This window comes from Camellia sinensis, chromosome 2 (assembly GCF_055761805.1).
Source record: "Camellia sinensis isolate YWXY chromosome 2, ASM5576180v1, whole genome shotgun sequence".
Lineage (NCBI taxonomy): Eukaryota > Viridiplantae > Streptophyta > Magnoliopsida > Ericales > Theaceae > Camellia > Camellia sinensis.
Genome location: NC_138962.1, coordinates 63,917,908 through 63,930,654, shown reverse-complemented (window position 1 = coordinate 63,930,654; position 12,747 = coordinate 63,917,908).

Below are 12,747 nucleotides of genomic sequence, written 5' to 3'. Positions count from 1 at the left end.
AGGTTCCGTGCTCGTTGAGCAGCGGTCGTTTGTAAAAACAGTTTTGAGAATTTTTTTAATGAAGTTGACTAATTTTCTCGAAAAATTATTCCATTTTCCAAAACTGGACCATTTCTTGGACCCAAAAAGAAAAATTTTCAGTGCTCATAACCTAACTTGCATGATTTTAAATCAGAAAATCGAACAAGCATGTTAATCTAACTCTCATGTTGGTCAAAATTGTTTTAACAAAACGTCAAAAACAAAAAATGGTCAAAATAATGAACTAAGGGCAAAGTTAAGTCAGGTGTTCTGTCTTTTCCCCGCTGTCAACATACTTGCCAGAAAAGGGCACTCCACTTGCCAAAAAGGACACTCTACCCGCCAGAAAAGGGCATAACTGAAGTTAATGACAAAGGGCTGAAAGCTCTCTCATCCTCCAAGCAGCGAGGTATCAAGCCAAGTGCGAAGCACAAATTGGAATGGATCAAGATACTCCATTCCCTCATCCGGCGCATCGACAGATGTCACTGGGGGAAATAGCCGCGAGCTGATTATGTTGGGCATGAGCCCGCAACTTCCTGTTCATCCATCAACCACCCAGGGGAGGGATAAAAACATGAGAGATTAAAGAATAGAGAGATGTGCGCTGAGACAAAAAGTGAGGAAAAGGGCTTTTTCAGCAAAAACAGAGCCTGAGGGCCGAGTGATGTGAGAATCACAAATGAGAAAGGGTGGGAAACAATACCCGAAGAAACTGGCTCCTCGCGTACTGAGAGGTCTCTCGTCTTTGTAACACGTCTGTGTGTCGTGTCTTTTGTTTTGTTTGTCTCGATTCTTGCCTTGAGTCTTTCCGAGCGTGTCTCATTGTGTTCAGGTTGTTTACCTTTTGTTTTCCGTTGTTGAGTCTTTTTCGCTGTGTTCATTCGTAGGCTCAATACCCAGTTAAGAACACATTTCTTAATTTCAAAAAATTGTCTTGTGCTCAGAGTGCCGTGTCGTTCTCCACATTTGTGCAAAACAAGATATTGTTCTTTCAAAAAAATCGCAGGGTTCAACCCGAGTCATGTGGGAACAGTAAAGCCAGAACCCATCTGAAGCTATATAGGTTCCAAACTTCGAAGCAAAAGGAAAAGAGGAAGATGTCGGACATCTGAGTTTGTTTCAACTTCTGCAAGTTCTGTCATCGCATCCTGTATGTTCAGAATGAGCTGTGTGTTCAGAATTAAAAGACTACTGAGTTATGAGCCGTGTGTTCAAATTGAGCAGTGTTATGTTATGAGCTGCGTGTTCAAAAATTGAAGTATATGAACTGTGTGTTCAGAATTGCAGTACGTGAGCTGCGTGTTCAACATAAAGTATATGAGCTGTGTGTTCAGAATTGAAGTATGTGAGCTGCGTGTTCAACATAAAGTAAATGAGCTGTGTGTTCAGAATTGAAGTATATGAGCTGTGTGTTCAGAATTGAAGTATGTGAGCTGCGTGTTCAACATGAAGTGAATGCGTTGTGAGTTCAGAAGTGAAAATTTATGAGCTGCGTGTTCAGAATTAAGAATGAGCTGCGTGCAAATGAAAATGAATGAGCTGCGCGTTTAGAATTGAAATATGTGAGCTGCGTGTTCAAACTGAGGTGAATGAGCTGTGTGTTCAGAAGTGAAGTGTATGAACTGTGTGTTCAGTATAAGCTGCGTGCAAATGAAATGAATGCGCTGCGTGTTCAGAAGAGAAATGTGTGGGCTGAGTGTTCACAAGTGAAATGTGTGAGATGTGTGTTCAAAGTGGGATGTATAAGCTGCGTGCAAGTGAAATGAATGAGCTGCATGTTCAACTTTTAAAAACTGTGGGCTGTGTGTTCACCATCAAGAGTTCGGACTGCGTGTTCAACTTTCAAAAATGGGCTGCGTGTTCAGAAGTTCAAAAGTTTGAGCTGCGTGTTCAACTTTCAACAAGTGTGTGCTGCGTGTTCACAATCAAAAAATGGGTTGCGTGTTCAAAAGTTTGAGCTGCATGTTCAACTTTCAACAAATGTGTGCTGCGTGTTTACAATCAAAAAATGGACTGCGTGTTCAGAAGTTCAAAAAATTGAGCTGCGTGTTTAACTTTCAACAAATGTGTGCTGCGTGTTCACAATCAAAAAATGGGCTGCGTGTTCAGAAATTCAAAAGTTTGAGCTGCGTGTTTAACTTTAAACAAATATGTGCTGCGTGTTCACAATCAAAAAAGGGGCTGCGTGTTCAGAAGGTCAAAAGTTTGAGTTGCGTGTTCAACTTTCAACAAATGTGTGCTGCGTGTTCATAATCAAAAAATGGGCTGCGTGTTCAGAAATTCAAAAGTTTGAGTTGCGTGTTCAACTTTCAACAAATGTCTGCTGCGTGTTCACAATCAAAAAATGGGCTACGTGTTCAGAAGTTCAAAAATTTGAGCTGCGTGTTCAACTTTCAACAAATGTGTGCTGCGTGTTCACAATCAAAAAATGGGCTGCGTGTTCAGGAATTCAAAAGTTTGAGCTGCGTGTTCAACTTTCAACAAATGTGTGTTGCGTGTTCACAATCAAAAAATGGGCTGCGTGTTAAGAAGTTCAAAACTTTGAGCTGCGTGTTCAACTTTCAACAAATGTGTGCTGCGTGTTCACAATCAAAAAATGGGCTGCGTGTTCAGAAATTCAAAAGTTTGAGCTGCGTGTTCAACTTTCAACAAATGTGTGCTGCGTGTTCACAATCAAAAAATGGGTTGCGTGTTCAGAAATTCAAAAGTTTGGGCTGCGTGTTCGACTTTCAACAAGTGTGCGCCACGTGTTCACAATAAAAAATGGGCTGCGTGTTCAGAAGTTCAAAAGTTTGTGCTGCGTGTTCAACTTTCAACAAGTGTGTGCGGCGTGTTCACAATCAAAAAATGGGCTGCGTGTTCAGAAGTTCAAAAGTTTGAGTTGCGTGTTCAACTTTCAACAAATGTGTGCGGCGTGTTCACAATCAAAAAATGGGCTGCATGTTCAGAAATTCAAAAGTTTGGGCTGCGTGTTCGACTTTCAACAAGTGTGCGCCGTGTGTTCACAGTCAAAAAATGGGCTGCGTGTTCAGAAGTTCAAAAGCTTGAGCTGCGTGTTCAACTTTCAAAAAGTGTGTGTTGCGTGTTCGCAATCAAAAAATGGGCTGCGTGTTCAGAAATTCAAAAGTTTGAGCTGCGTGTTCAACTTTCAAAAATTGTGAGCTGTGTGTTCACGATAACAAGTTTGAGCTCTGTGTTCAGATTTCAAGAAAATGTGGGCTGTGTGTTCACGACAAAAGTTTGAGCTATGTGTTCAGGTTTCAAAAATGTGGGCTACGTGTTCACGCCAAAAAGTTTGAGCTGCGTGTTCAGAAATTCAAGTGCTTGAGCTGTGTGTTCAAAATGCAAACCAAATGCTGCGTTATGGACTGAGTGTTCAGATTGAGCAGTGTTATGAGCTGTGTGCCCGAAAGTGAGCTGTGTGCCCGAAAAAAGAGCTGTGTGCCCGAAAAAGGAGCTGTGTGCCCGAAAAATAAGCTGTGTGCCCGCAAACGAGCTATGTGCCCGAAGAATGAGCTGCGTGCTAGAAACGAGTTGTGTGCCCGAAAATAAGCTGTGTGCCAGCAAACGAGCTGTGTGCCCGAAGAATGAGCTTCGTGCCAGAAACGAGTTGTGTGCCCGAAAATGAGCAGTGCCCGAAACGAGCTTAGTGCCCGAAAAACGAGCTGTGTGCCCGAAAATGAGCCGTGTGCCCGAAATGAGCTGTGTGCCCGAATGAGCTGTGTGCCCAAAAGAGCCGTGTGTCCAGATAAATAGAGTGCTGTGTTTCGAGCTGCGTGCCAAATAAACAGAATATTGTGTTGTGAGCTGCTTGCCAAACAAACAAAGTGTTGTGTTGTGAGCCGTGTGCCAAATGAATGGAATGCTATGTCGTAAGCCGTGTGCCAAGTCTTGTGTTGTGCATGCATTGTATCGCGCTATCTTGCGCACCTCATTCGCACTGTCTTGTGCATTGCATTCATCGCACTATTTCGCGCATCGCACTGTCTTGTGCTTTGCATAGCATCGCGCTATCTTGCGCACCTTATTTGTATTGCACTATTTTGTGCATTCACCCTGCTCGTACTGGTTTGTACACCTTTAGCATCGCACTATTTTGTACATCTATTTAGCACTGTTTTGTGCATTCGCTCTGTATCGCACTGTCTTGTGCACATTATTTTTTTGTATCATTCACACTGTCTTGTGCACTTTCTGGTCTAGGAGACCTTAAATCCTCTAAAGGTGTAATTCCTTTGGTGTTTGTCGTGCCCGAACGACTTTCGGCGGTCTGGTATAGCCACCTGCCTGTGTTTACGGTGAGTTCCTAGGAGACCAACTGAGACGGTGGAAACTAGAGTTCGAATGACTTATGCCTAGAACACAAAGGTTCGGGATCTCCGAGACTAAAGTCTGGTTTAAATACCCAGGGGTATATCCTCGGCTTGAAATCTGTATGGCAGCCCCATAGATTGAGATAGCATATGTATGCGCCTCAATTCTAGATACCGAACCAACCTAGTCTGTCACCCTGTTGGAGAATAGGGAAAGTTGCAACCATAGTCAGGGAGAAAAGTAGTACGTGCAGTTCAGCCGAGAAGAAGCAAAAGATCCCTAGCAGCATGAGGCACGATATTGTATGTACGGTTCATTTGAAGCTGGTGCGACCAGACAAACCGGACGGTATTGTATTCTCCGTGTGAGACGTGGTGAGAATTGCATAATTCTCTTGCATCCTTTCTGCATGTAATGTAGTTTGGTTTGATTTCATTCGCCTGCTTAAGCTGTCGCATTCATTGTGTATGATTGTTTCGCTACGGCTGCCTTTGCATAATCATAAGTTACGTCCGGCTTTGTGTATATCATTTCGCATCTTGCCCCTTGCCTGCGGGCACATCTATGTTATCTCTCTTGTTTGTCTAAGTCTTCAGCCTTGTCAAAAATGGGTCGTCTCTGGACTTTGACATTCACTCCCGTCAATTACGACTTCCGAGTTCTGTCAAAGAGGGGCAACTGTAGACACCCCATTTTTGACCGACCTTAAGACTCAGACGTCACCAATTGAGCGCTCGGTGATGATGAATATGGTGCTCGCTCTGAGGTTACGGAGTCTCGGCTACGAGCCTTGCCTCCGGACTTCCGGACTCTTTCGTGCCTTGCCTCGGTTTGCGAACCAGGGTCTGTTTTTTTTATTTTCTCTTCCCGAAGGGAGAGAGAGGTCTCATAGATTATCTCTCAGTGGTCGTAGGCTACGTTTCGTGGTCGTAGGCCATTTTTTCCCATTTGGAGCCCGATTTCCGATTTTTCAGAGCCGACGGCCGTGTGCCTCGGTTCGGGACTGCCTAACCAACTCCGTTTGCTCCGATTTTTGGTGTACACCTTATTTCCTCCCTTTTGAGGAACACTGTGGCTCGAGAGACCAACTTCGTGGTCAAACGCCACCTCTGGTGCTTAACAGCCCATTTTCGGGGCCCCAGGCCGCGCATTTCGGTCCTCGAACCTCCGTTTTGCATCCGTTTTGGTTTATTTTTGGTGGAGACCTTATTTTCATTGTTAGAAAGCTTCTAGGAGGATGGGAGGCCTGCAATTGTTCTGAAAAGCCAGCTTTATTTCTTCATCGCTCTCCGTCGCCCGTTTTCCTCACTGAAAGTTGACCACCCCGGGGCCACTTTCTTTAGCCCTAAACCCTATATTTGTGTTGTACACACCTGGGAGGCCGCCAATATGTATAGGCCGGACAGTAATTGTCCTTGATCCTTTTGAACCCCTCTAAAAAGTTGGTTTTTCTCTCTCCTGGTTCATATTTTCTAGGTTTTGACCACATAGTTGTGTTGTGCACACATGGGAGGCCACCTTTTTGGGGTGGTCGACCAGCAATTTTCATTGACCCTTTTGACCCCTAGTCGGCCGGCCACCTGAACCTTTTGAACCTGGCCGGCCAGAATCCTCTCTCCAAATGCCTTCCAGCTGTACCCTCTGTTTTCTCCCAGATTTTGTATCCGGGGGGCTGCCTTTTGGAGGGGAAATTTGAATTTGTTTCCCCCCCCTTTCCTTGGCCCTTCTCCCTCTATAAAACCAACAGTTGAGCTTCATTTTTGGGGGTTAGAGATTTTTGCTAAGGCACACAACCATCTTCCTCCATAGCTCTCCCTTCCAAGCTCTAAAGTCCATTATCCTTGGCCATTTACACACCACCTCCAAGCCTACAACCTCCACACTCCATTCCAGCAACTTGAGGCTGTTTTTCAGAGGTTAGAAGCACATTTCCTTGGTCCAAAAGCTGCTGAAGACTTGTGCTACAAGGGTGAGTCCTCTTCTCCCTCTTTTTTACCTTATTTTGTTCTATATCTTAGCCTTTGTTGCTTACATTTTTGGGCTCTGACCTGAACTGTAAATAGTCATATTTTGAGTTCCTTTTCATGTTTGATCAAGGACCTCTTGCTGTTTGAGGTCTTCTCCTTACCCTTTGTGTTTAATCTCTCTTTTAGGCCTATTTTTGCATGATATTTTAGACTTATTTGTGAGCTGTTTTGGACTTGGTCATAAACTTTGAAATATCTTGTTTTGAGCTCCTCTTCAACTTTGTTGAAGGGCTCTTCTCTGTTTGAGGTCATCTGCTACCACTTGCCTCTTTATCCCTCTTTTATGGCTATTTCTTGCATGATATGTTATCCCTATTTGTATGCATTTCTGGGCTTTGAGCCAAACTGTAAAGCGCTTCATTTTGAGCCCCTCTTCAACTTTGTTGAAGGGCTCTTCACTGTTTGAGGCCAGCTGTTGTCCCTTGTCTCTATCCTCTCTTTTAGGGCCATTTTTGCATGATAGATTAGCCCTATTTGTGTTCACTTTTGAGATCTATTATAAACTGGAAAGAGTCTCATTTTGACATCATATTCATGTTTTATTAAGGGCATTTTCTTGTTTGAGGTCATATGCTTTCTTGTATGCTTGATTGTCCCTTGTTTTGAGCCTTACACCTAAGCCCCAATTGCATGCTCTGTTTGGCCTTCTAGCCACTGAAATCCACTAGATTTTCAGTGGCTGGAACACTGTAATTTCAGTGGCTGGAACACTGTTTTGAGAGCCAAGATTAGAGGGGGGTGACCCCCTCTCTCCTTCTCTTGTTTGGTGGCCTTTTTGGCCTTCCAAAGAGACCCTACCTTGCATGCTTTGAAGTCACTTTCCAGGGTCAATTTGGTGAGTTTTAGGACTACCATATTTGATTTTCATAGTTTTTTATTCCATGCTAAGTGTCCACCTTGTACGTGCTTAATAATCTGTTGCATGGCCCTCTAAAGGAGCTCATCATTTTTGCATGTGTTGGCTTCATTTCAGTGGTTATTTGGGCCTATTTTCACATGTTTTGTTCACTGATTTTTTCTGGTTTGGTGAGATTACATTTTCTTCATATACTTTCCATGTAAACCATGTTTGCTAGTCAAGATTGCATGCTATTTTTGTCCACCATGCTAGCATCTTTTAGCCATGCTTTGAACTAGAAATGTTCATGTTTTGGGATTTCCTTGGCTTTGTCTTTGTACTTCATGATCAAATAATGCATGCTTTGTATAGCTATAAGTCATTCCATGTGCCTAGTTTCGAGTTTCAGGGTTCATCTCATGCATCGGGTGCCATTTTTCCATGTTTCAGGGCTGTTTAGCATCATATTTCAGTGCTGGAATTTGTGAGTTTGCATGCCATCTTGAATCCCTTGTCATGCCTTGTTATAGTTACATGTTATGCTTTAGGTTCGGTCCTCGGTTTGCGTGCATGCGTGCACGCATTTCGAGAGTCTCATTTTCACCTAATGGCTACTGATGTGAGTGTGGCTGAGGTCCACTCATGTTGGTGTAAGTCCATTATGCATTGCGTATGCCATTTCATTTCATAGCATTGTGTATGCTAGGTTGTATGTTAGAGCATTGTGTATGCCTCGTTACATCATGCATTGTGTATGCCACTTCATAGCATTGTGTGTGCTAGGTCGCATGTTAGGATTGCATTCATGCATGTCATGCGTATCGCATTGTGTTTGGGATAGGAGTTAGCCCGAGCACGGGAAACGAGGGACGTTTCGTACTCTGAGTGACGGAACGTGTCTCAATTCCCGGTCGCCGACACTCCGGATTACCCATGATGGAGTCCCGGCCCTGTTGTGTTTTCATGTGCATTCATTCCATATTGAGTCATGCAATTCGACTTCTCGGCCATCATGCATCAAGATGCGTGATTGGTGGCACGAGGTTCGAGGACTACTCTCCCTGAAGAGTAGTCATGCATACATATGTGAAAATACTTTGCCATGCCCCTTTGTTGCTCTCTATTGCAGCAAATTAGAAATCAGTAACCTTTCGGAGCCTGGCACGCATCCCAAGAATAATTGCAAACAGAGGCAAACCGGGGCATCGCAAGGGATTCTCCGCACAAGGCAACCCAAGCATGCATCATCCATCATTCGAAACAGAGCCGGGGCGGTCCACGGATTTGCGTGCCAATTTACTGCTTTCCTAGATTAATTTGTTAATTAATTAGGATTCTGTATTTATTCGGGACTATATTATTTATTCATTTGGGACTGTATTATTTATTCGGACCCTCTGCGCGAAGGGAATGTTGTAATAAGTGTGCGTGTGTGTGATTTATGTCTTCCAACCCCACGTCTTTCTCTTTTTTATTTATCAGCTTATGATGGTTAGATTAGGGCATGTTTCAATTAGCATACAGTATGATAGCATGCTTGCATTCATTCATCTGTCTTGCATGCACCGGGCTTGGTGCATCATACTAACTGCATTTGTATCTCAATTCCAAATTGAATACACGTTAGTTGTAGCATTTCATATGCCATCTTTAGAATAGCCGAGCCTATCTTAGTTGCATTTTGCATGTGTTGCATTAGGCATTTCTGTATAGTTAGGATCATGCATGGATTTCTAACATAGCTTTTGTTTTGGCTTGGTGTACTCGATAAGTGTTTATGCTTTAGCATCCTTGCATGTGTGTGAGTGACTGCCATGATAGCATGCTTACCATGAGGTTATATGCTTATGTGATATAACTGCCTGAATGCCTGTGGGTGAAGGTTGGATTATTTGAATTGGAATAAATGCATTGACTGTGAGTTTTAAGCCCACTAGATAGTGGCAAAATCATGTTTTTCTAAGCCCACCCGAGGGTGGCAAATCCACGTCTTAGCCTACTTGCGGGTAGCACCATCAAACCACTTTAAAAAATAAACATAAAATGTTTTGTTCCAATTCAGACGATCCAGGCTATACTTGTATGCTGTGCGCATCACATAGTAAATCTAGGCTAATAACCGGAATAAGAACGCATAATGTTTCCAAAAATAGATATCATGGTTAGTAGAGGCCGATCTTTGATCGGGCGAGTGGGGGTGCTCACGAAATGACCTTCCCCAATCGTACCCAAGTTCCCGAGCCGAGGCAACTTTGGTGATGACGGACACGTGGCCTTAGGCAAACGAGTTAGGGTTTCCTAAATTTCCCCAAAATAAAACATTTAGGTGGCGACTCTATATCTGGCAAAGCAGTCCATGTTTGGCACTTCTTTCAAAAAATCTGTTTTCTCATAACGATTTGCCGGATTTGGATTCTTTGGTTCAGATTAAGAACCGTGACAATTTGAGAGTTCGAACTTGTAGTGAGCCTAAATGAACAGAACGAGACCTCGTCCTCCCGGGGCGTTCGGGGACGTCTACACATGTACTGCGCTTATAATGAGGGGTACCATTACCTTCCAGCTTGTGTTTAGAGAATGTGGACGAGGTGCCATTACCTTCTAGCTTGTGTCTAGAGAATGTGGACGAGGTATCGCTACCTTCCAGCTTGTGTGTGGAGAATGTGGATTAGATGCCGTTACCTTTCAGCTTTTGTCTGAGGAACTTGACTTATCATTTGTTGTAGGAATTGTACCCTTGGCTTACTGTGCATATAGCCGGTAGAGCAGAGTTTTATTGTTGTTGTCTCAATGTATCTGAGTATATTATGGATTGCGATGGTTATAGCATTAGAGGGCCGAGTTGACTCATTTGTCGATTATACATATTAATGATTGTTATCTCCCTTTATTTAAAGGCATGCATGTATGGATATGAATGTATTGAGAACAAACCAAAATACCATTTCAGGATTTGGAAAGTGCGAAGGAAATCGAGTATTTTGAACATATGTTTTGAAAAAGGCACATCTGTTATGAGTATGGAAAAATGGAAGAAAGTAGTGGGCTTAGTGAAATTATTTCCTAAGAAGTGTTAATGTTGTGAAAGTTTGCGAACAAGGGGTAATGAAAAGGAAAGAAAGATGAATCGCTTATAGCATTGAATGAAATGGCTGTTTTCTAGAAAATATCATACTTATGTATATTTTGTATAAACTGCCACATTACTATTCTAGTATGAGATTGGGTATTCATGATCATAGCTATCTGTATGTTGTTATTGTTGAGGATCATGTTGAGATCCCTACTGGACTATATGTTCATCCCACGTTGTTGAATCTTTTTCAGGTGTTAAGCAGGATGTGCTACAAGAATTGGATCTCCTTATTTTTGGCCACGGGGCCTATTTTGTGTTGGCGGAATGCCATATATGTAAAAGGGTTACACTCTTCTTCTTGAATCTTAAATGATATAAGCCCAAGGGCAATTATTTAAATATGCTCTTGTTGTATTTACTTTGCATACGAATGAGAGAATTGTTATTCACTTCTACAAGTTGAATATATGAGTTTGTTTCCGCATGTTATCTTTGAAATTAATTAAGTTAATGAATTTGGTAATACCTCGAGTAAATAAAAGTGGGGCGTGACAGGTGAGATGCTATGATCAGTTAAATCTTGAACAGTACCATCAGAGTATGTGCTTAGAATTAGAAAGTATAGATGAAACTAGAATTCTGGCATTAAATAGCATTCCTTTCCAAGAGAAGAAAGCAGCCAAAAAACTATAGTAAGAAAGTCAAGCACATTAGCTTTGATGAAGGTGATTTGGTATGGAAGACAATACTCCCAATAGGGATTAAAGGCCATAAGTTTGGCAAATGGTCACCTAACTGGGAAGGACCATATCAAGTTCATAGAGTCTTGCCTTTGGGAGCATATCATTTGAAAATTTTGAATGGATATGTACATCCCAAGAAGATTAATGGCAGATATTTAAAGCCTTATTATCTAACCGTGTGGGAAACACAAGGAATAAAATAAGTGCTAAATGAAAAGAATATGAAAACACTCAAATGATAAGTAAGGATTTTATTTCATAATGAGTTGAATACATGTAACTATAGATTGGCCCAAAAGTCAGTATAATGTTTCAGTTGTTCCTTTACAATAGATGCTCTACTCTTAAGAGATGGGAACAACAGAATGGTTGTAGCCATCTCCTGCTTTCGATCAGCCAGTCCTTGATTAGTGATCCACAACTTGGTGGCAGTTCGATCTGAAGCTTGGATGACTGTTGATAACTTTTTTCATGTTGGGCTTTCTTCTCCAATAGTTGAGCTCGAAATTGGGAGACAGAGGAATGTTGTTCCTTTAGTTCTGACACTTCAGCATGTATTTTGGAAACAAAACTCCGGTCTTTCAGCAATTTCTCCTCTGCATCCATGGTAACATGGTAGATGTTGATGTGAAAATCAATGGTAGCTGCTGCTTGAGATAAATGACTTGAAATAGCCATGTTGGATTGCTCAACAATCTTGCAGCACTGGAGGAAGCCATTCTTGATTATAGGCCTTTGTAAGGTTTCAAAAGGAATCCTTGAGAAGGATGTCAGCAGCTCCAAACAGCTGTCCAAGTCTATTGAAGGCAAGGAAGTCCTACCACTGGAGGAAGAGCTCTAAAAAATTTCTAGTAGAGAATCAGCTAGCACTAACGGCTCAGTTTCATTGCTAGCTGTTGGACTAGTGGAAGGTATGTCAAAAAGACTACCTAGCCTAGCTTCGAAGATGTCCACCTCATCTGTTGACATGGAGGGTGCAGAAAGAACTCTGGTAGAAGGAAGAAATGGCTGCATAGGAATGGGAGAAGAAGGTGAAGTATCCCCAGCAGTCTCCATGGTTTTGGTTACCAGTAGGTCAAGAATAGTGGGACTTGAGCTAGGTAAAGATAATGAACAAAGAAGTGGTGAGCTACTAGTGTCAAAATTACAATAATAACCTTCAAAAGCCAACACATATATAAATTATGATATTTTACTCAATCTTATGAGAGTGTTAACTAAAATAAAATAATAAAAAAAATACATAAGAAGCTCGTTTGGAAAGTTGGTTATTATGATTAGCTTTTTAACAATTTTAGCCTGATTAAAAAGTTGTGCTTAGATGGTTATGAGAGAAAATAAAATGACTATGGTTTAGATATGATATTTTGTCTTATTAAATATTTGAACTTATTTTGTCTTTATTGATTATTTTAGCACAAAACCTTCTTCCCAAACAGGGTCAAGGTATAACCAAAAAAGTTTGAATCATAACTAAAATAATGTCATAATCAATATCATCATAAGTTATAACTAACACACAATGTGTATGACTAAATCATAATCAAGTCGTAACTAACATTGTAATAGGTTATAACCGAAGATCTCAAAGATCGTAACTAGGAGAGAATTTCTCATATATATATATATATATATTTAGAGTGTCAAATATTCTTTTTTATGTATATGTATGTATATACAATGTGGCAGTCATTATGCAATTGGTTTACTATTATGTCATTGCGT